At 45.2% G+C, this 21,561-nt stretch overlaps 1 protein-coding gene across 1 annotated transcript in view; it reads right to left on the bottom strand.

Annotated features, from left to right (window-relative positions):
• Positions 1-21,561, bottom strand: part of LOC144508694 (CMP-N-acetylneuraminate-beta-galactosamide-alpha-2,3-sialyltransferase 2-like) — a 556,023-nt gene that overhangs the window by 44,980 nt on the left and 489,482 nt on the right. The window lies entirely within an intron of this gene.

Here is a 21,561-nt window from a genome sequence, read left to right as displayed (position 1 = left end):
CCGACACTATAGTTAAGAAAGCCCACCAACGCCTCTACTTTCTCAGAAGACTAAGGAAATTTGGCGTGTCAGCTACGACTCTCACCAACTTTTACAGATGCACCATAGAAAGCATTCTTTCTGGTTGTATCACAGCTTGGTATGGCTCCTGCCCTGCCCAAGACTACAAGGAACTACAAAAGGTCGTGAATGTAGCCCAATCCATCACGCAAACCAGCCTCCCATCCATTGACTCTGTCTACACTTCCCGCTGCCTCGGCAAAGCAGCCAGCATAATTAAGGACCTCACACACCCCGGACATTCTCTCTTCCACCTTCTTCCGTCGGGAAAAAGTTACAAAAGTCTGAGGCCATGTACCAACCGACTCAAGAACAGCGTCTTCCCTGCTGCCATCAGACTTTTGAATGGACTTACCTTGCATTCAGTTGATCTTTCTCTACACCCCAGCTATGACTGTAACGCTACATTCTGCACTCTCACGTTTCCTTTTCTATGAATGGTATGCTTTGTATAGTGCGCAAGAAACAATACTTTTCACTGTATATTAAAACATGTGACAATAATAAATCAAATCTAACCCCACTGTTCTGCTCTCTCCCCATAACCAACCCTCCATTAAAATTTTGAGACAGTTTTTCCTGCAAAAACAACCCCAGTTTCTTGTGTCTCTGTTCCTGGCATCATCCACACTGACTGGTTTTAATATTCTCTCTATAAATGTGCTTCCAGTCTCCAATTCACTGCCTGACGCTTTCTCCACATCTCCACATCATCGCTTTCTACAAAGTCATCATTCCTTCTTTATTGGACACACATCCCAAAAGTGAGATTGCTGCAGGATAGTTTCATGTTTAAATCAGGAAGTGGGAAACATTTTCCATGACTTGCAACCTTGCCTGGGATTAGGATTCGGGGGGTTGGAATCACTGTGGCACAGGGAGAAGCAGCTGGAATCTGGCTCCCAATCAGATTCAGTTTATTACATATTCAAACCTGCTGATTACAGAGTGAAAACCTTACAGCTCAATGTCTGAGAAAGATCATTGCCCTGAATCATCAGTTCACCTTCTTCATGTCACTCACCACCTGACCTGCTGAACATTTCTGCTCCAGTTTCTGAATTTCAAACCCAGAGTATTTGGTGTTCTCTGGTTTATCATTACCTTTCCTCTACCACTAGAGGGAGGATTGGTCTTGAACAAGCATTTCCCTGTTGAAAACAGGATGATGTTTCACGAAATTTCTCACAACTCAGTCACATGTGAAGTTATCAATTTAACAAGTCCTATTATAGCTGATAACATCGGAACATAGGAAATAGGAAAGAAATAGGCCATTCAGCCCCTCGAGCCCGCGCCAACATTCAACTAGATCATGGCTGATCTCAGCCATTTTCCTGCACAGTCCCGATCTCCCTAATATCTTTAATGTGTAGGAATCTATTCATCCCTGTCTTGAGCAACTCAATGATTGAGCCCTCTGGGGGAGAGAATTCCAAAGATTCACAACCTTCTGAGTGATAGTTAAGTCTTTGCTGGCCACAGGTCAAGTGCCTGATGACTGGAGGACAGTTAATGTGCTACCTTTATTCAAGAACGGCCGCAGTGAAAATCCAGGAAATTACAGCCAGTTACTAATCATATGTCGGTGTTTGGGAAATTATTAGAAAAAGTTCTGAGGAACAGGATGAATCAACACTTGGAAAGGCAGGGATTGATCAGGGACAGTCAGCACGGAGTTGTTGGTAGGAGGTCCTGCCTAACTTATTTAATTGAGCTTTTTAAAAGGTAAGATGCTGGGACCCTTGCTGTTTGTTTTATACATTAATGAATTGGATCTGAGTGTAGAAGGTATAATTAGTAAGTTTGCAGATGACATGAAAATTGATGATGTTATTGACAGTGAGGATAGTATGAGGCTACAGACTGATATTGACCAGATGGTAAATTGGGCAGAGCAATGGCAGATGGGATTTAATCCTGACCAGCGGTGTACCACAGGGATCAGTGCTGGGTCCTCTGCTCTTTGTGATTTTTATTAATGACTTGGAGGAGGGGGCTGAAGGGTGGATCAGTAAATTTGCGGATGACACCAAGATTGGTGGAGTAGTGGATGAGGAGGAGGGCTGTTGTAGGCTGCAAAGAGACATTGATAGGATGCAGAGCTGGGCCGAAAAATGGCAGATGGAGTTTAACCCTGATAAGTGCGAGGTGATTCATTTTGGTAGGACAAATTTGAAGGCGGATTACAGGGTCAAAGGTAGGGTTCTGAGGAATGTGGAGGAACAGAGAGATCTTGGGGTTCATAGCCACAGATCTCTGAAGGTTGCCACTCAAGTGGATAGAGCCGTGAAGAAGGCCTATAGTGTGTTAGCTTTTATTAACAGGGGGTTTGAGTTTAAGAGCCGTGGGGTTATGCTGCAACTGTACAGGACCTTGGTGAGATCACATTAGGAATATTGTGTGCAGTTCTGGTCACCTCACTATAAGAAGGATGTGGAAGCACTGGAAAGAGTGCAAAGGAGATTTACCAGGATGCTGCCTGGTTTGGAGGGTAGGTCTTATGAGGAAAGGTTGAGGGAGCTAGGGCTTTTCTCTTTAGAGCGGAGGAGGATGAGAGGCGACTTAATAGAGGTTTATAAGATGATGAGGGGGATAGATAGAGTGGATGTTCAGAGACTATTTCCTTGGGTGGATGTAGCTGTTACTAGGGGGCATAATTATAAGGTTCGTGGTGGGAGATATAGGAGGGATGTTCGAGGTAGGTTCTTTACTCAGAGAGTGGTTGGGGTGTGGAATGGACTGCCTGCTGTGATAGTGGAGTCAGACACTTTAGGAACTTTCAAGCGGTTATTGGATAGGCACATGGAGCACACTAGAATGATAGGGAGAGGGATAGCTTGATCTTGGTTTCGGAAAAGGTTCGGCACAACATCGTGGGCCGAAGGGCCTGTACTGTGCTGTACTGTTCTATGTTCTACGTATGTTTAAGTGTGAGGTGATGCATTTTGGGAGGTTTAATCAGTTGGGATTCACACAATCAATGGTAGGTCCCCAGGGAGTATTAAGGAACAAAGGGACCTTTGTGTATAAGTCCATAGATCCTTGAAGGTGACAGCCCAGGTAGACAGTGGGCGAAGAAGGCATACGGAATGTTTGCCTTCATTAGCCAGGGTATAGAATATAGGAGTGGGAAGGTCTTGCCACAACTTTAGAAAACATTGGTTAGGCCATAGATGGAATGTTGCGTGCAGTACTCATCGACACACTACCGGAAGGATGGGTGATTGCACTGGAGAGGGTGCAGAGGAGATTCACCAGGATGTTGCCTGGGATGGAAAGTTTCAGCTATGAGGAGAGACTGGGTAGGCTGGGATTGTTTTCCCTGGAGCAGAGATGTACAAAATTCTAAGAGGCATAGATGATAAGAATCTTTCCCCATGGCAGAGGTGTCCAAGACCGGAGGGCGTAGTTTTAAGGTGAGGAGTAAGTGGCTCAGAGGGAATCTGAGGAAAAATTATTTCATTGAGAGAGTGCTAGAAATAGGGAAGGTGCTGTCTGAAAGGGTGCTGGAGGCAGGAACACCTGCAGCATTTAAGAAGCATCTGGACGAGCCAAGGCATCGCAGGCAATGGACCAAGTGAGGTATATGGGATGAATGTAGGTTGGTATTTAATGTTGGAGACATGGTGGGCCGAAGGGCCTGATAAATTCCTCCTCATCTCAGTCCTAAATGGTCTGCCCTTTTCCTGAGACTGTCCTCTCGTTCTGACCTCCAGCCAATTACCATTGGAGTGCAGCAGAAAATCCAAAGGAAATAATAACCAATAAATGTATTTTGTTAAAGTTAAGCATTGATAGAACATTTACACTGACAGTGTACCCGAGAGTGTCCACACTGACAGTGTACCCGAGAGTGTCCACACTGACAGTGTACCCGAGAGTGTCCACACTGACTGTGTACCCGAGAGTGTCCACACTGACAGTGTACCCGAGAGTGTCCACACTGACAGTGTACCCGAGAGTGTCCACACTGACAGTGTACCCGAGAGTGTCCACACTGACAGTGTACCCGAGAGTGTCCACACTGACAGTGTACCCGAGAGTGTCCACACTGACAGTGTACCCGAGAGTGTCCACACTGACAGTGTACCCGAGAGTGTCCACACTGACAGTGTACCCGAGAGTGTCCTCACTAACGATGTGTGTTCTACAGTTTGAAGGTTTGCAATCCAATCGGAACGTGCAGAGGGAGTTGGGGAACTTCTTCTTGCTTTCCTCTTCTGTGTGACATTTTCTGCTGTTGTTTATGTATTTACAGGGAAGCGTTGTCGTAATTTTGATTTCAACAAAGGGAATTAGTTTTGATGGTGTTTATGTATTATTAGTGTACGGAAAACCGATGACTCTTCGCACTTTGAGCTGAACTCCTGAGGATGAGGAGAGTTAGGGAAAGAGCAACAGACAGGAACCAGGGGGCAGCAACAGGCTGAAGGGAAATTCACAATTAAATCAAAAAGCATAAAGCCACAGTTATACTCAAAGCACACACAGTACATCCTAAATATTCTGCTTATTGAGACAGATATGAATAGTGTGGCTGTTACAGCAGTGATGTGAGCAGCCTAGACTAGTGAGTGGTCCCTGGACCGCAGGTTGCCCAACACTGTGTTCGAGACTTGGTCACATAAGAATTCCAGGAGTGTTTGTGTGTAAGAAATGAAGTGTGAGGAAATACTCTCGTAACTGCGGCTTTGAATCTGGGCTGAATTGCTGCAAAACACTTTTCAAAGTGACCACCTCAAATCCACAAAAATTCCATCTGGAAACTCTTCTCAAAAAATGCCAGTTCCCTTAAAGGTTCACAGGAAGGCCATTTACCACATTTAAAGCAGTTAAAGGATAGTGGTTAACCCCCTTAACCAATCCCCTCATTTCCACCCTGAACCCAGCCCAGATGGTGCTAAATTGGATCCTGCACTGGAACGGCAATCTTGTGGTGAGTCGCTGCTTTTTCTACCTTGACTTGCCTCTGCTACAATGAGAGTGTCTTAACTTAATGATCTGATGAGGATGTTGAAGACATTGGGTTTGTGACTTCTAGAGACAAGGGTCACAAACATATCTCATTCATTGGATCAGTTATTGTTCCAGGGCATGGAACAGGACAGGCAGCACGCTGAGTAACTGAGAGAGCTTTCAATAAAAAAGGACTTCTCACTAAATAAATCCACTCCTGCACATTCTTCACTGCACAACCCTCACAAAGACTCACTTTCCAAAGCCACAACCAAATTCCTTCTTAAAACACATGGTCTACCATCATCCAACTCCCAAAGGAAATAAAAGGAGGAAGAGACCACTTGGCCCCTCGAGTCTGTGCTCCACCATTCAACAGCATCCTGACTGATACCCCTTCCTGCTCTATCCCTATACCCCTTCCTGCTCTATCCCTCTACCCCTTCCTGCTCTATCCCTATACCCCTTCCTGCTCTATCCCTCTACCCCTTCCTGCTCTATCCCTATACCCCTTCCTGCTCTATCCCTATACCCCTTCCTGCTCTATCCCTGTACCCCTTCCTGCTCTATCCCTATACCCCTTCCTGCTCTATCCCTATACCCCTTCCTGCTCTATCCCTATACCCCTTCCTGCTCTATCCCTATACCCCTTCCTGCTCTATCCCTATACCCCTTCCTGCTCTATCCCTCTACCCCTTCCTGCTCTAGCCCTATACCCCTTCCTGCTCTATCCCTATACCACTTCCTGCTCTATCCCTGTACCCCTTCCTGCTCTATCCCTATACCCCTTCCTGCTCTATTCCTATACCTCTTCCTGCTCTATCCCTATACCCCTTCCTGCTCTATCCCTATACCCCTTCCTGCTCTATCCCTCTACCCCTTCCTGCTCTATCCCTATACCGCTTCCTGCTCTATCCCTATACCGCTTCCTGCTCTAGCCCTATACCCCTTCCTGCTCTATCCCTATACCACTTCCTGCTCTATCCCTGTACCCCTTCCTGCTCTATCCCTATACCCCTTCCTGCTCTATCCCTATACCCCTTCCTGCTCTATCCCTATACCCCTTCCTGCTCTATCCCTATACCCCTTCCTGCTCTATCCCTTTATCCCTTCCTGCTCTATTCCTTTATCCCTTCGTTCCCTTGGTGCCCAAAGATCTTTCAACCTCTTTCTTGAACATGCTCAATGGTGGAACATCCACAACCCTCTGGGGTGGAGAATTTCAAGGATTCAAAGCCCTTTCCCTGAAGGATTGAGTGAAGGATGGGGAGAAAATCCTTCACTCAAATTATGTAGCTACAAGGTGTATTCCATCTTAAATCTAACAGATGAGCAAAAAGAAAAGACAGCAGAGATTGAACCATTACATAAGCTCACTGCCAAGGAGGTGCTATGGTATTGGGGCACAGAATAAGAAGCAGCATTGACTAAAATCAAACAGCTCGTGATGACTGCTGCTGCTGAAGGACTATGATGTCAATGAGGAAGTCATCTTGCAGTGTGACACCAGTGAGATGGGTCTTGGAGAAACCCTCATGCAGCAAGAACAGCCAACCGCACTCATGTCCAGGGCATTAACACAAATGGAACACTGTTTGTGACAGTGGTGTCGGATAACAAACTCCTCCAAAGAATTTTTCAAACCACTACTTTCTGTTCCAACTGCAATAAATGCTACTTTGTTTACAAAGATATCATCTGGATGTGACATAAAAGCAAGGGAAGCAGATGTACAATGCAGACATGCTGTCGAAAGCAGCGCTCCCCATTAAGAAAGTTGAGGAGGTTTCAACAGAATGTGAACTCTTCCAGGTTCAATGTGAACAGCAGATCCACATGATCTGGAATCATTAACCCAACAAAGATACTGAATCTGACAGGCAAGCGCCCTGCTCATATCAAGAAAACTACCCAACACGATGCAACTCTCGAGCTGCTACAAGAAGTAGTCATGACAACATCAAAGACACAACTGTAGTCGCAGGAGCATATTGGGCACACTAAGATGCATTGACAGCCAAGATGGCATCTTAAACAAGGAAACAGTCATCATCCCTCAGGAGATGAGGAGAGATGTTGAAGCTCATCCATTAGGCCAGCAAGGGATACAATTGACTCTGAGAAAGGCAAGGGATGTGCTTTACTAGAAAATTCTCCTGAACACATTTTACAAACTCTACCCCATCTAAACCTTTAACAGTATGTGAGTCCCAATTTATATGTGGAAAATTAAAATCCCCTACTATCACAACTTTGTGTTTCTTGCAGTTGTCAGCTATCTCTCCGCTGATTTGCTCCTCCAATTCTCGCTGACTATTGGGTGGTCGATAATACAACCCCATTAATGTGGTCATACCTTTCTTGTTTCTCAGCTCCACCCATAGGGCCTCTGTAGACAAGCTCCCTAATCTATCCTGCCGGAGTACCGCTGTAACATTTTCCCTGACCAACAATAGACTGGGACCTTTTTCTCTGGAGCGTAGGAGGCTGAGGGGTGATCTTTTGGGGGTGTATAAAATAATGAGGGGCACAGGTCAGCTAGATAATCAAAATCTTTTCCCAAATGTAGGGGAGTCTAAAACTAGAGGGCATAGATTTAAGGTGAGAGGGGAGAGATACAAAAGTGTCAAGGTGAGGGGGGGGGGTTTAACACGGATATCAGAAGGACGTATTTTACCCAGAGGGTGGTGGGGGCCTGGAATGCGCTGCCGGGCAAGGTGGTGGAGGCGGACACACTGGGAACGTTTAAGACTTATCTAGATAGCCACATGAACGGAGTGGGAATGGAGGGATACAAAAGAATGGTCTAGTTTGGACCAGGGAGCGGCGTGGGCTTGGAGGGCCGAAGGGCCTGTTCCTGTGCTGTATTGTTCTTTGTTCTTTGTGTCCAGAGAGGCAATTTTTTCACACAGAGGGTGGTGAGTGTCTGGAACAAGCTGCCAGAGGTAGAAGTAGAGGCGGGTACAATTTTGTCTTTTAAAAAGCATTTAGATAGTTACATGGGTACGATGGGTATGGAGGGATATGGGCCAATGGGGGCAATTGGGATTAGTTTAGGGTTTTTTTTTAAAAAAGAGCTGCATGGACAAGTTGGGCCGAAGGGCCTGTTTCCATGCTGTAAACCTCTATGACTCTATGACTCTAAGCGTAGTGGAGAACATGCCCCTGTCTACATCAACAGAGACAAAGTAGAAATGGTCGAAAGTTTCAGGTTTTTAGGTGTCCAGATCACCAACAACCTGTCCTGGTCCCCCCATGCCGACACTATAGTTAAGAAAGCCCACCAACACCTCTACGTTTTCAGAAGACTAAGGAAATTTGGCATGTCCGCTACGACACTCACCAACTTCTACAGATGCATCATAGAAAGCATTCTTTCTGGTTGTATCACAGCTTGGTATGGTTCCTGCTTTGCCCAAGACCACAAGAAACTACAAAAAGTTGTGAATGTAGCCCAATCCATCACACAAACCAGCCTCCCATCCATTGACTCTGTCTACACTTCCCACTGCCTCGGCAAAGCAGCCAGCATCATTAAGGACCCCACGCACCCCGGACATTCTCTCTTCCAGCTTCTTCCTTCGGGAAAAAGACGTAGAAGTCTGAGGTCACGTACCAACCGACTGAAGAACAGCTTCTTCCCTGCTGCTGCCGTCAGACTTTTGAATGGATCCACCTTGCATTCAGTTGATCTTTCTCTACACCCTAACTATGACTGTAACACTACATTCTGCACTCTATTCTTTCCTTCTCTATGAACGGTATGCTTTGTCTGTTTGACGCGCAAGAAACAATACTTTTCACTGTATGCTAATACATGTGACAATAAATCAAATCAAACCTTCTGATATTTATCTTCGAACCTTGTACTTTGCAATCTGAGTTAATGACTTGAGATTCGCTGCAATGTGATTTGGCTCACACTCGGCACTGGATTCCTCTGTGATTGGAGGGACAGGGCAATGAGTTTTCCATGTTGAAATTCTTTATAATGGGATCAGTATATTGCACAGTGATTCAGTCTGTTCATTTCTGTGAGGTGTTAATGTATTTTGAATACAACACACAAATCCTCTCATTTGGCTGCGGTACAGTACAGCTTGTCTAGAATTATTTTGCTCTCAGTGCGTGTTTCTTCAGCGAGCTGGACACTTGCTGGAAAATAGCTCCATTCATTTTCCCTCCTTTGAGGGAATGTTGTGCAAGGCTCCAGCAGCACCAGCTCCCGACAGGAAAGAAATTGTTGCTTTTACACATTCCTTCACACAGCAAATTACCCTAAGCGATTGATTCAGAAAATGTTTTCCTAATTAATCTTACATTTAACTGCCATTTTTCCACAGATGTTGAAAATTTTATAAATACAGTTTCTGTTTTTAGCAGTTCCACATCGGAGGAATGTCTCCATGCCACAACTGACAGTCAAAAGAACATTACTGGGTTTTGAGTTTTAAGAAGCTGTGTTACTTAAAAGTTTCAGATTTTCAGAATTTTTCTAAGACCATCTCGAGACTTCACACGTCACCTCCTTGCAGCATCAGAACAGAACTGAGAAACAGAGAACGGAACCCAAAACCAACAGATCAGATCTAAGCTCTGCAGTCCTTTCACATCCAGTTGTGAATGGTGGTGGACAATTAAACAACTCACTGGAGGTGGAGGCTCCACAAATATCCCCATCCTCAATGATGGAGGAACCCAGCACATTCGGGAAAAAGACAAGGCACTTAGTCAGCAATAACCTCAGGGCCACTCAGCTCCTGATCTCATTACAGCCTTGCTTCCAGACAGCATTTAACCAAGTACGGCATGAAGGAGCATGGGTTCAATTCCCGTTCTGGCTGAGGTTAATGTCCCTACACCCCCTCCTCACCACCCCCTGCCGATTATTAAACCACTGGGTCTGGAAACTTCCACCCAATGCCTTTGTTATTCGCTCCAATAATGTCTTAGAACCATAGAAAATTACAGCTCAGAAACAGGCCTTTTGGCCCTTCTTGTCTGTGCCGAACCATTTTTTGCCTAGTCCCACTGACCTGCACTTGGACCATATCCCTCCACACCCCTCTCATCCATGAACCCGTCCAAGTTTTTCTTAAATGCTAAAAGTGACCCCGCATTTACCACTTTATCCAGCAGCTCATTCCACACTCCCACCACTCTCTGCGTGAAGAAGCCCCCCCTAATATTCCCTTTAAACTTTTCTCCTTTCACCCTTAACCCATGCCCTCTGGTTTTTTTCTCCCCTAGCCTCAGCGGAAAAAGCCTGCTTGCATTCACTCTATCTATACCCATCAAAATCTTATACACCTCTATCAAATCTCCCCTCAATCTTCTACGCTCCAGGGAATAAAGTCCCAACCTATTCAATCTCTCTCTGTAACTCAGCTTCTCAAGTCCCGGCAACATCCTTGTGAACCTTCTCTGCACTCTTTCAACCTTATTTACATCCTTCCTGTAACTAGGTGACCAAAACTGTACACAATACTCCAAATTCGGCCTCACCGATGCCTTATATAACCTTACCATAACACTCCAACTTTTATACTCGATACTCCGATTTATAAAGGCCAATGTACCAAAGGCACTCTTTACGACCCTATCCACCTGTGACGTCACTTTTAGGGAATTCTGTACCTGTATTCCCAGATCCCTCTGTTCAACTGCACTCTTCAGAGTCCTACCATTTACCCTGTACGTTCTTCTTTGGTTTGTCCTTCCAAAGTGCAATATCTCACACTTGTCTGCGTTAAATTCCATTTGCCATTTTTCAGCCCATTTTTCTAGTTGGTTCAAATCCCTCTGCAAGCTTTGAAAACCTTCCTCACTGTCCACTACACCTCCAATCTTTGTATCATCAGCAAACTTGCTGATCCAATTTACCATATTATCATCCAGATCATTGATATAGATGACAAACAACAATGGACCCAATACCAATCCCTGCGGCACACCACTAGTCACAGGCCTCCACTCAACATTCTTGTTGAATGCTCTGTCCAATGGGATAACTAGAGTGATGAGGCCTATAAATGACATGCTGTTGAGCCAGCGAGAAGGCCGTATTGTCTTCTCGAGAGAATGCCTGCCCAATTACAAGCCAATCAGGCATTTAGCAGGCCACTGTTGGCCATTGATGGCCCTTCCAAAGCGACAGAACCCTGGGGTGGGAAGTCCTACCCACCGAGAGCTGATGGCCAATCAGAAGCTGGCATTTTTTCCTCAGCAGTGCCACTGGGAAGACAGTGGTTATTGGAGGAAATACAATTACCAGAGTCTCAGGTCCCAGAGTAACCCAAGCCAGAGGTAAGTGATGGCAGGCGGGGTTTCACAGGGTGGGGGCCATAGAGATGGGGGTGTGGGAGGGGTTAGCAGCAGGGGGTTGGTTCTTAGCAGGCTCTCCCTGATGCTGGATCACTTGATCATGTACTGAATAAATCCAACTGCAAGGGCCAGAATTCTCTGGCCATTCACACTGGCGGGATTCTCCAGTCCTGCCGGCAGCGTGTCCCCGCCCGCCGGCTTCCCGTGTTGGCTGATTCCCATTGACAGTGGTGGGACCAGGGAATCCCGCCACTAACAAACAAGGCACCACCCCACCGCCCCCCTCGCCGGCGGGAAACACAGAGCTGGCAGGCTGGAATATCTCGCCCGTGCCTTCATCACTCAAGTCCTCCTTGACAGGTGTAACTCCCACTGATCCAGTTTAATCCTCCAGATATATATTGTTCCTTAAACCCATTTATTTTCCCTTGCCTGGTAAATCAGACCTTGTGATTAATCATGTTTAGATTTACTGAGTGGAATTCTGCGCTTTCTGTTCTTTTAGCTCTTTTCTCCTTTGTGAACAGGTTTTTGTCAGTTTGACCCTTCTGCCAATGTAAATTCCTGCTACTCTTGAGGCTTTTCTTTGTTTTTCTCTTGAGCCTTTGCCTTTCACTCAGGGCTGACCTCTTCATTCTGTGTTTAACCCTTTGATCCCTCATTCTTTTATTCCTTTTACCTTCTGGTACATTTGATCTTTTGTATCCCTTCTCTACTCACCCACAGTCTCAACTATATTCTTGATGATTCATCCAAGATTAGCTGCTTTTCTCGAACGAGCATTCTGGAAACTGATTTACAATTGCTGTTTTTAAGGTTTGCTTCCTACAGTTGAAAATTCAAATCTCATCTGTGAAAAGTTTGGAAGTTGGAGAAGGGGGAGTTTACTGCCAACATCACCTTGCCAAATTCATTGTGAATTGAATGAGCTCTCTCCATATTTAACATAAATCTGTGTCAAACACACAACAGCTCTTTGATTTTCATAATCACCAACTCCATTCTTTAATATTGGGCAAGAAATGTCTTCCCAGTTTCCAAACAGAAGGTGAAGATAACAGGACCGCTTTCAGGTGCTGTGTGCCATGTCCACTCAGTTCCTGCGCAATGGGCACTGTGATATTGGTGGAGACATTCTGGGGACCCACCCGAAAATGGGCATTCAGTTAGTGCTCAGTTAAGCAGGTACCAGGGTCCAGGATCTCCAACACTGTGACCCCTCCCTCATTCCCCACAGAGGGCAAACAATTTCAGTGACCATCACTGTGCAGCCGCGCAGGAGGGGGTGGAGGGACTGGAGGGTCAGGAAGAAGTGGAGGGACTGGTGAGGCAAGAGGAGGTGGAGTGTCATAGAGCCACTGAGGTTTACAGCATGGAAACAGGCCCTTCGGCCCAACTTGTCAAGCCCACCCAGTTTTTACCACTAAGCTAGTCCCAATAGCTCGCGTTTGGCCCATATCCCTCGATACCCATCTTACCCATGTAACTGTCTAAATGCTTTTTCAAAGATAAAATTGTACCCGTCTCTACTACTGACTCTGGCAGCTTGTTCCAGACACTCACCACCATCTGTGTGAAAAAATTGCCCCTCTGGACACTTTTGTATCTCTCCCCTCTCACCTTAAACCTATGCCCTCTAGTTTTAGACTCCCCTACCTTTGGGAAAAGATATTGACTATCTACCTTATCTTTGTCCCTCCTTATTTTATTAATCATGATAAGATCACCCCTGAGCCTCCTGCACTCCCAGTCTTTCCAGCCTCTCCTTATAACTCAAACCATCAAGTCTTGGTAGCATCCTGGTAAGTCTTTTCTGCACTCTTTCTAGTTTAATAATACCCTTTCTATAATAGGGTGACCAGAACTGTACAAAGTGTCCCAAGTGTGGCCTTACCAATGTCTTGTACAACTTCAACAAGATGTCCCAACTCCTGTATTCAATGTTCTGACCAATGAAACCAAGCATGCTGAATGTCTTCGTCACCACTCTGTCCATCTGTGACTCCACTTTCAAGGAGCTATGAGCCTGTACCCCTCGATCTCTTTGTTCTATAACATTCCCCAATGCCCTACCATTAACTGAGTAAGTCCTGCCCTGGTTCGATCGACCAAAATGCATCACCTCGCATTTATCTAAATTAAACTCCATCTGTCATTCATCAGCCCACTGGCCCAATTGATCCAAGATCCCCCTGCAATCCTCGATAACTTTCTTCACTGTCCACAATGCCACCAATCCTGGTGTCATCTGCAAACTTACTAGCCTCCTAAATTCTCATCCAAATCATTAATATAAATGACAAATAACAGTGGACCCAGCACTGATCCCTGAGGCACACCGCTGGTCACAGGCCTCCAGTTTGAAAAACAATCCTCTACAACCACCCTCTGCCTTCAGGCATCCAGCCAATTTTGTATCCAATTGGCTACCTCACCCTGGATCCCGTAAGATTTAACCTTATGCAACAACCTACCATGTGGTACCTTGTCAAAGGCCTTGCTAAAGTCCATGTAGACAACATCAACTGCACTGCCCTCATCTACCTTCTTGGTTACCCCTTCAAAAAACTAAATCAAATTTGAGAGACACAATTTTCCACTCACAAAGCCATGCTGACTGTCCCTAATCAGTCCTCGCGATCAGTGACTAGTGGTGTGCCTCAGGGATCAGTGATGGGGCCGCAATTGTTTACGATTTACATAGATGATTTGGAGTTGGGGACCAAGTGTAGTGTGTCAAAGTTCACTGATATCACTAAGATGAGTGGCAGAGCAAAGTGTGCAGAGGACGCTGAAAGTCTGCAAAGGGATATAGATAGTCTAAGCGAGTGAGCAAGGGTCTGGCAGATGGAGTACAATGTTGGTAAATGTGAGGTCATTCATTTTGATAGGAATAACAGCAAAATGGACTATTACTTAAATGGTAAAAAATTGCAGCATGCTGCTGTGCAGAGGGACCTGGGTGTCCTTGTGTATGAATCATAAAATGTTGGTTTGCAGGTGCAGCAGGTAATTAAGAAGGCAAATGGAATTTTGTCCTTCATTGCTAGAGGGATGGAGTTTAAAAACTGAGGTTATGTTGTAGCTGTATAAGGTGCAGGTGAGGCCACACCTGGAGTACTGTGTACAGTTCTGGTCTCCTGACTTGAGAAAGGATATACTGGCACTGGAGGAGGTGCAGAGGAGATTCACTAGGTTGATTCTGGAGTTGAGAGGGTTGGCTTATGAGGAGAGACTGAGTAGATGGGGCTATACTCATTGGAATTCAGAAGAATGAGGGGAGATCTTATAGAAACATAAGATTATGAAGGGAATAGATAAGATAGAAGCAGGGAAGTTGTTTCCACTGGCGGGTGAAACTAGAACTAGGGGGCATAGCCTCAAAATAAGGGGAAGCAGATTTAGGACTGAGTTGAGGAGGAACTTCTTCACCCAAAGGGTTGTGAATCTGTGGAATTCCCTGCCCAGTGAAGCAGTTGAGGCTACCTCATTGAATGTTTTTAAGGCAAGGATAGATAAATTTTTGAACAGTAAAGGAATTAAGGGTTATAGTGAGCGGGCGGGTAAGTGGAGCTGAGTCCGCGAAAAGATCAGCCATGATCTTATTGAATGGCGGAGCAGGCTCGAGGGGTCAGATGGCCTTTCATGGCCCCTTTTAGCCTCCTAATTCCATGTTTAAGTTCCTTCCTACTTTCACTGTACTCCTCAAGGGCTTTGTCAGTTTTTAGATGCCTAGACCTATCATATGCTTCCTTTTCCCTTTTGACTAAGCTTACAATTTCCCTTATCATCCATGGTTCCTGAATCCTGCCATTTCTATCCTTCATTTTTGCTTGTCCTGTCCTGCATTTCAATCAATTGGCCTTTAAAAGCCTCCCACATGCCAGATGTGGATTTGGCCTCAAATAGCCGCTCCCAATCCACATTCCCCACTTCCTGTCTAATTTGGATGTAATTGGCCCTCGCCCAATTAAGCAGCATCACCCGAGGGCCACTCTTGTCCTTATCCATGACCACCCAAAATCTTATGGAATTATGGTCGCTAAGCCCAAAATGTTCCCCACTGAAACATCGATCACCTGACCCGGCTCATTCCCCAATATCAAGTCTAGTACGGCCCCCTCCCTGGTTGGATTGTCAACACCCTGCGTCAAAAAGCCTTCCTGGACACATCTAACAAATTGCTCTCTATCCGAGCCCCTGGCTGAAAGGAATTCCCAGACAATATGGGGAAAGTTAAAGTCACCCACCACAACTACCCTGCTTTTTTCACACCTTTTCAGTATCTGACTACACAACTGCTCCTCTGTCTCCAGCGAGCTGTTGTCTAAAACAACGATATCCCGGAATGTTAGTGTTGAACTTGCAGGGGCCCTGGCAGACATATTTAAAATGTCAGTATTCACGGGGGAGGTGCCGGATGATTGGAGGGTGGCTCATGTTGTTCCTTGTGAAAAGGAAGAGGGAAGCTTATGTAGGGATGAGGAAACAAGGTTCAGATGGCTCGATTGAGGGTTACAAGTTAGCAAGGAATGAGCTGAAAAAGGGGCTTAGGAGAGCTAGGAGGGGACATGAGAAGTCCTTGGCGGGTCGGATCAAGGAAAACCCCAAGGCTTTTTACTCTTATGTGAGGAATAAAAGAATGACCAGGGTGAGGTTAGGGCCGGTCAAGGACAGTAGTGGGAACTTGTGTATGGAGTCAGTAGAGATAGGCGAGGTGATGAATGAATACTTTTCTTCAGTGTTCACCAAGGAGAGGGGCCATGTTTTTGAGGAAGAGAAGGTGTTACAGGCTAATAGGCTGGAGGAAATAGATGTTCGGAGGGAGGATGTCTTGGCAGTTTTGAATAAACTGAAGGTCGATAAGTCCCCTGGGCCTGATGAAATGTATCCTAGGATTCTGTGGGAGGCAAGGGATGAGATTGCAGAGCCTTTGGCGTTGATCTTTGGGTCCTCACTGTCCACGGGGATGGTGCCAGAGGACTGGAGAATGGCGAATGTTGTTCCTCTGTTTAAGAAAGGGAATAGAAATGACCCTGGTAATTATAGACCGGTTAGTCTTACTTCGGTGGTTGGTAAATTGATGGAAAGGGTCCTTAGGGATGGGATTTACGACCATTTAGAAAGATGCGGATTAATCCGAGATAGTCAGCACGGATTCGTGAAGGGCAAGTCGTGCCTCACAAATTTGATAGCATTTTTTGAGGAGGTAACTAAGTGTGTTGATGAAGGTAGGGCAGTTGATGTCATATACATGGATTTTAGTAAGGCGTTTGATAAGGTCCCCCATGGTCGGCTTATGATGAAAGTGAGGAGGTGTGGGATAGAGGGAAAGTTGGCCGATTGGATAGGTAACTGGCTGTCTGACCGAAGACAGAGGGTGGTGGTCGATGGAAAATTTTCGGATTGGAGGCAGGTTGCTAGCGGTGTGCCGCAGGGATCAGTGCTTGGTCCTCTGCTCTTTGTGATTTTTATTAATGACTTAGAGGAGGGGGCTGAAGGGTGGATCAGTAAATTTGCTGATGACACCAAGATTGGTGGAGTAGTGGATGAGGTGGAGGGCTGTTGTAGGCTGCAAAGAGACATAGATAGGATGCAAAGCTGGGCTGAAAAATGGCAAATGGAGTTTAACCCTGATAAATGTGAGGTGATTCATTTTGGTAGGACAAATTTAAATGTGGATTACAGGGTCAAAGGTAGGGTTCTGAAGACTGTGGAGGAACAGAGAGATCTTGGGGTCCATATCCACAGATCTCTAAAGGTTGCCAGTCAAGTGGATAGAGCTGTGAAGAAGGCCTATAGTGTGTTAGCTTTTATTAACAGGGGGTTGGAGTTTAAGAGCCGTGGGGTTATGCTGCAACTGTACAGGACCTTGGTGAGACCACATTTGGAATATTGTGTGCAGTTCTGGTCACCTCACTATAAGAAGGATGTGGAAGCGCTGGAAAGAGTGCAGAGGAGATTTACCAGGATGCTGCCTGGTTTGGAGGGTAGGTCATATGAGGAAAGGTTGAGGGAGCTAGGGCTGTTCTCTCTGGAGCGGAGGAGGCTGAGGGGAGACTTAATAGAGGTGTATAAAATGATGAAGGGGATAGATAGAGTGAACGTTCAAAGACTATTTCCTCGGGTGGATGGAGCTATTACAAGGGGGCATAACTATAGGGTTCGTGGTGGGAGATACAGGATGGATATCAGAGGTAGGTTCTTTACGCAGAGAGTGGTTGGGGTGTGGAATGGACTGCCTGCAGTGATAGTGGAGTCAGACACTTTAGAAACATTTAAGCGGTTATTGGATAGGCACATGGAGCACACCAGGATGATAGGGAGTGGGATAGCTTGATCTTGGTTTCAGATAAAGCTCGGCACAACATCGTGGGCCGAAGGGCCTGTTCTGTGCTGTACTGTTCTATGTTCTATGTTCTATGTTTAAAAAAGGTTCCAAAAGAAATCCGGGAAATTATAGGCCGGTAAGTTTGACGTCGGTGGTGGGCAAGTTATTGGAAGGTGTGATAAGGGATAGGATCTACAAATATTTGGATAGACAGGGACTTATTAGGGAGAGTCAACATGGCTTTGTGCGTGGTAGGTCATGTTTGACCAATCTATTAGAGTTTTTTGAAGAGGTCACCAGAAAAGTAGACGAAGGGAAGGCGATGGATGTTGTCTACCTGGATTTCAGCAAGGCCTTTGACAAGGTCCCTCATGGGAGGTTAGTTAGGAAGGTTCAGTCGCTAGGTATACATGGGGAGGTAGTAAATTGGATTAGACACTGGCTCAATGGAAGAAGCCAGAGAGTGGTTGTGGAGGATTGCTTCTCTGAGTGGAGGCCAGTGACTAGTGGTGTGCCGCAGGGATCGGTGTTGGGTCCATTGTTGTTTGTCATCTATATCAATGATCTGGATGATAATATGGTAAATTGGATCAGCAAGTTTGCTGATGATACAAAGATTGGAGGTGTAGTGGACAGTGAGGAAGGTTTTCAAAGCTTGCAGAGGGATTTGAACCAACTAGAAAAATGGGCTGAAAAATGGCAAATGGAATTTAACGCAGACAAGTGTGAGATATTGCACTTTGGAAGGACAAACCAAAGAAGAACGTACAGGGTAAATGGTAGGACTCTGAAGAGTGCAGTTGAACAGAGGGATCTGGGAATACAGGTACAGAATTCCCTAAAAGTGACGTCACAGGTGGATAGGGTCGTAAAGAGTGCCTTTGGTACATTGGCCTTTATAAATCGGAGTATCGAGTATAAAAGTTGGAGTGTTATGGTAAGGTTATATAAGGCATTGGTGAGGCCGAATTTGGAGTATTGTGTACAGTTTTGGTCACCTAGTTACAGGAAGGATGTAAATAAGATTGAAAGAGTGCAGAGAAGGTTCACAAGGATGTTGCCGGGACTTGAGAAGCTGAGTTACAGAGAGAGATTGAATAAGTTGGGACTTTATTCCCTGGAGCGTAGAAGATTGAGGGGAGATTTGATAGAGGTGTATAAGATTTTGAGGGGTATAGATAGAGTGAATGCAAGCAGGCTTTTTCCGCTGAGGCTAGGGGAGAAAAAAACCAGAGGGCATGGGTTAAGGGTGAAAGGAGAAAAGTTTAAAGGGAATATTAGGGGGGGCTTCTTCATGCAGAGAGTGGTGGGAGTGTGGAATGAGCTGCTGGATAAAGTGGTAAATGCAGGGTTACTTTTAACATTTAAGAAAAACTTGGACGGGTTCATGGATGAGAGGGGTGTGGGGGGATGTGGTCCAAGTGCAGGTCAGTGGGACTAGGCATAAAATGGTTCGGCACAGACAAGAAGGGCCAAAAGGCCTGTTTCTGAGCTGTAATTTTCTATGGTTCTATGGTTAAGCTGCCAGTCCTGTAGCTCCTTTAACCATGTCTCCGTAATTGCAGTAACATCATAATTCCATGCAGTAATCCAAGCTCTCAGTTCATCTGGAGACCAAAACTGTGCCTAGTATTCCAGATTTTCACCCTTGATTTTCAAGTTTGCTGATGACACCACCTTGGTGGGTCGGATCTCAAATAATGACGAGACAGAGTACAGGAATGAGATAGAGAATCTGGTGAACTGGTGCGGCAACAATAATCTCTCTCTCAATGTCAACAAAACAAAGGACTCCACACACCCTGGACATTCTGTCTTTCACCTTCTTCCGTCGGGAAATAGATACAAAAGTCTGAGGACATGTACCAACCGTGACAATAATAAATCAAATCAAATCAAAAAGATGTGGGGCAGAATTTTACAACCTCATTGTGCCTGTTTTGTGGTGGGAAAATTTCGGAAAATCAGGCATAAAGTGGCTCGTGGGAATTGCAGCCATTTTCGTGCCCATTCCCACTTTACCACTGTAAAAAAATCGGCACGATCAGAAACCCGCCCAAAATGGGCGAGACGTCAATTTATGTGTTTTTGCTTTCATCGTAATGTCTTTTTGTAGCATCGCCTCAACTTCCTTCTGAAACGGCGCTGCTTTGAGAGGATTAAGCCAATCGGAGTGTTGTTTTACTGGAACAGCATTCCCTATGTCAACATCTTCACTCTGAGAGTAGTAAGGGCGTGGAATGCCCTGCCTGCAACAAAGTGGACTCGCCAACATTAAGGGCATTTAAATGGTCATTGGATAAACATATTGATGATATTGGAATAGTGTAGGTTAGATGGGCTTTAGATTGGTTTCACTGGTCGGCGCAACATCGAGGGCCGAAGGGCCTGTACTGCGCTGTAATGTTCTATGTAACATCATGTACTATGGCATTAGTCCTCCCCATTCTATTTCTAATAGGTCCTCATAGCACTGTAACAAGTCTTTCAATTCAGTTCTCTGTTCCTGGGTCAGATAGCTCACTACCCTATTCCATTCTTTAAGGACTTCTTCATTATTCAATTTATTCTGAGGCATATCAAAATCCACATCATCGGGATTTAGAACATAGAACATAGAAAAAATACAGCACAAACAGGCCCTTCGGCCCACAAGTTGCACCGGTCATGTCCCTACCTACCTAGGCTTATATATTGGCTTACCTATAACCCTCAATCCTATTAAGTCCCATGTACTCATCCAGAAGTCTCTTAAAAGACCCTATCGAGTTTGCCTCCACCACCATTGACGGCAGCCGATTCCACTCACCCACCACCCTCTGAATGAAAAACTTACCCCTGACATCTCCTCTGTACCTACTCCCCAGCACCTTAAACCTGTGTCCTCTCGTAGCAGCCATTTCAGCCCTGGGAAAAAGCCTCTGAGAATCCACCCGATCTATACCTCTCAACATCTTGTACACAATTTTTGATTTGATTTCTCGCTCTGAGTGGCAGTAACTAATAACTGTTTCTCTGGTTCCCTTTCCCTGATATAGTACTGTTTGAGCATGTTCACATGATATACATTTTTTGTCTATCTCGCATATTTTCCAGATAATTCACTTGACTTAGCTTCTTCTCAATCTGATAGGGATCGCTAAACCTTGCTTTGGTGGGATCTCCTCCCAATGGTAATAGCACCAATACTTTATCCCCATGGGCAAATGTATGAATTTTAGATTTCTTATCTGCTTCTTGTTTCATTAGGTGCTGTGAAACCTTCGAATATTGTCTCGCTAATTCATCTAATCTTTCTCTCACCTCAGATACATAATCCAGCTGTGAGATCTCTGACTTCAAACCTACCAACTTTTCCTTTTTAATTTTAAAGGCCCTCTTACTTCATGTCTGAATATCAACTCAAATGGAGTAAACTGAGTCGATACATTTGGAGCATCTCTAATAGAACATAATATAAAAGGGATACCTTTACCCCAATCAGTTGGGTAATCCTTGCAGTAAGTCCTCAACATGGTCTTTAGGGTCTGATGCCACCTATCCAATGCTCCCTGAGATTCAAGATGGTACGCACTCGATGTAAAGTGTCTGATGCCTAAACTATCCATGACCTCCTTAAATAATTTGGCAGGAAAATTGGACCCTTGGTCTGACTGAATCTCCCTGGGTAATCCACAACAGGTAAAGAAAGCAAGCAACTCCTCCACAACCTTTTTTTACCTTGATATTCTGTAAAGGAATTGCTTCTGGAAACCTGGTAGACACGTCCATTACGGTTAACAAATACTGGTTCCCACTTTTGGTTTTAGGGAGGGGACCTACACAATCAATTGTAACCCGTGTAAAAGGTTCTTCAAATTTGGGAATTGGCATCAAAGCTGCTGGTT

Source organism: Mustelus asterias, chromosome 20, assembly GCF_964213995.1.
Source record: "Mustelus asterias chromosome 20, sMusAst1.hap1.1, whole genome shotgun sequence".
Lineage (NCBI taxonomy): Eukaryota > Metazoa > Chordata > Chondrichthyes > Carcharhiniformes > Triakidae > Mustelus > Mustelus asterias.
The sequence above is the reverse complement of the archived record's forward strand: the minus strand, read 5'-3'. Positions and strand labels throughout refer to the sequence as shown.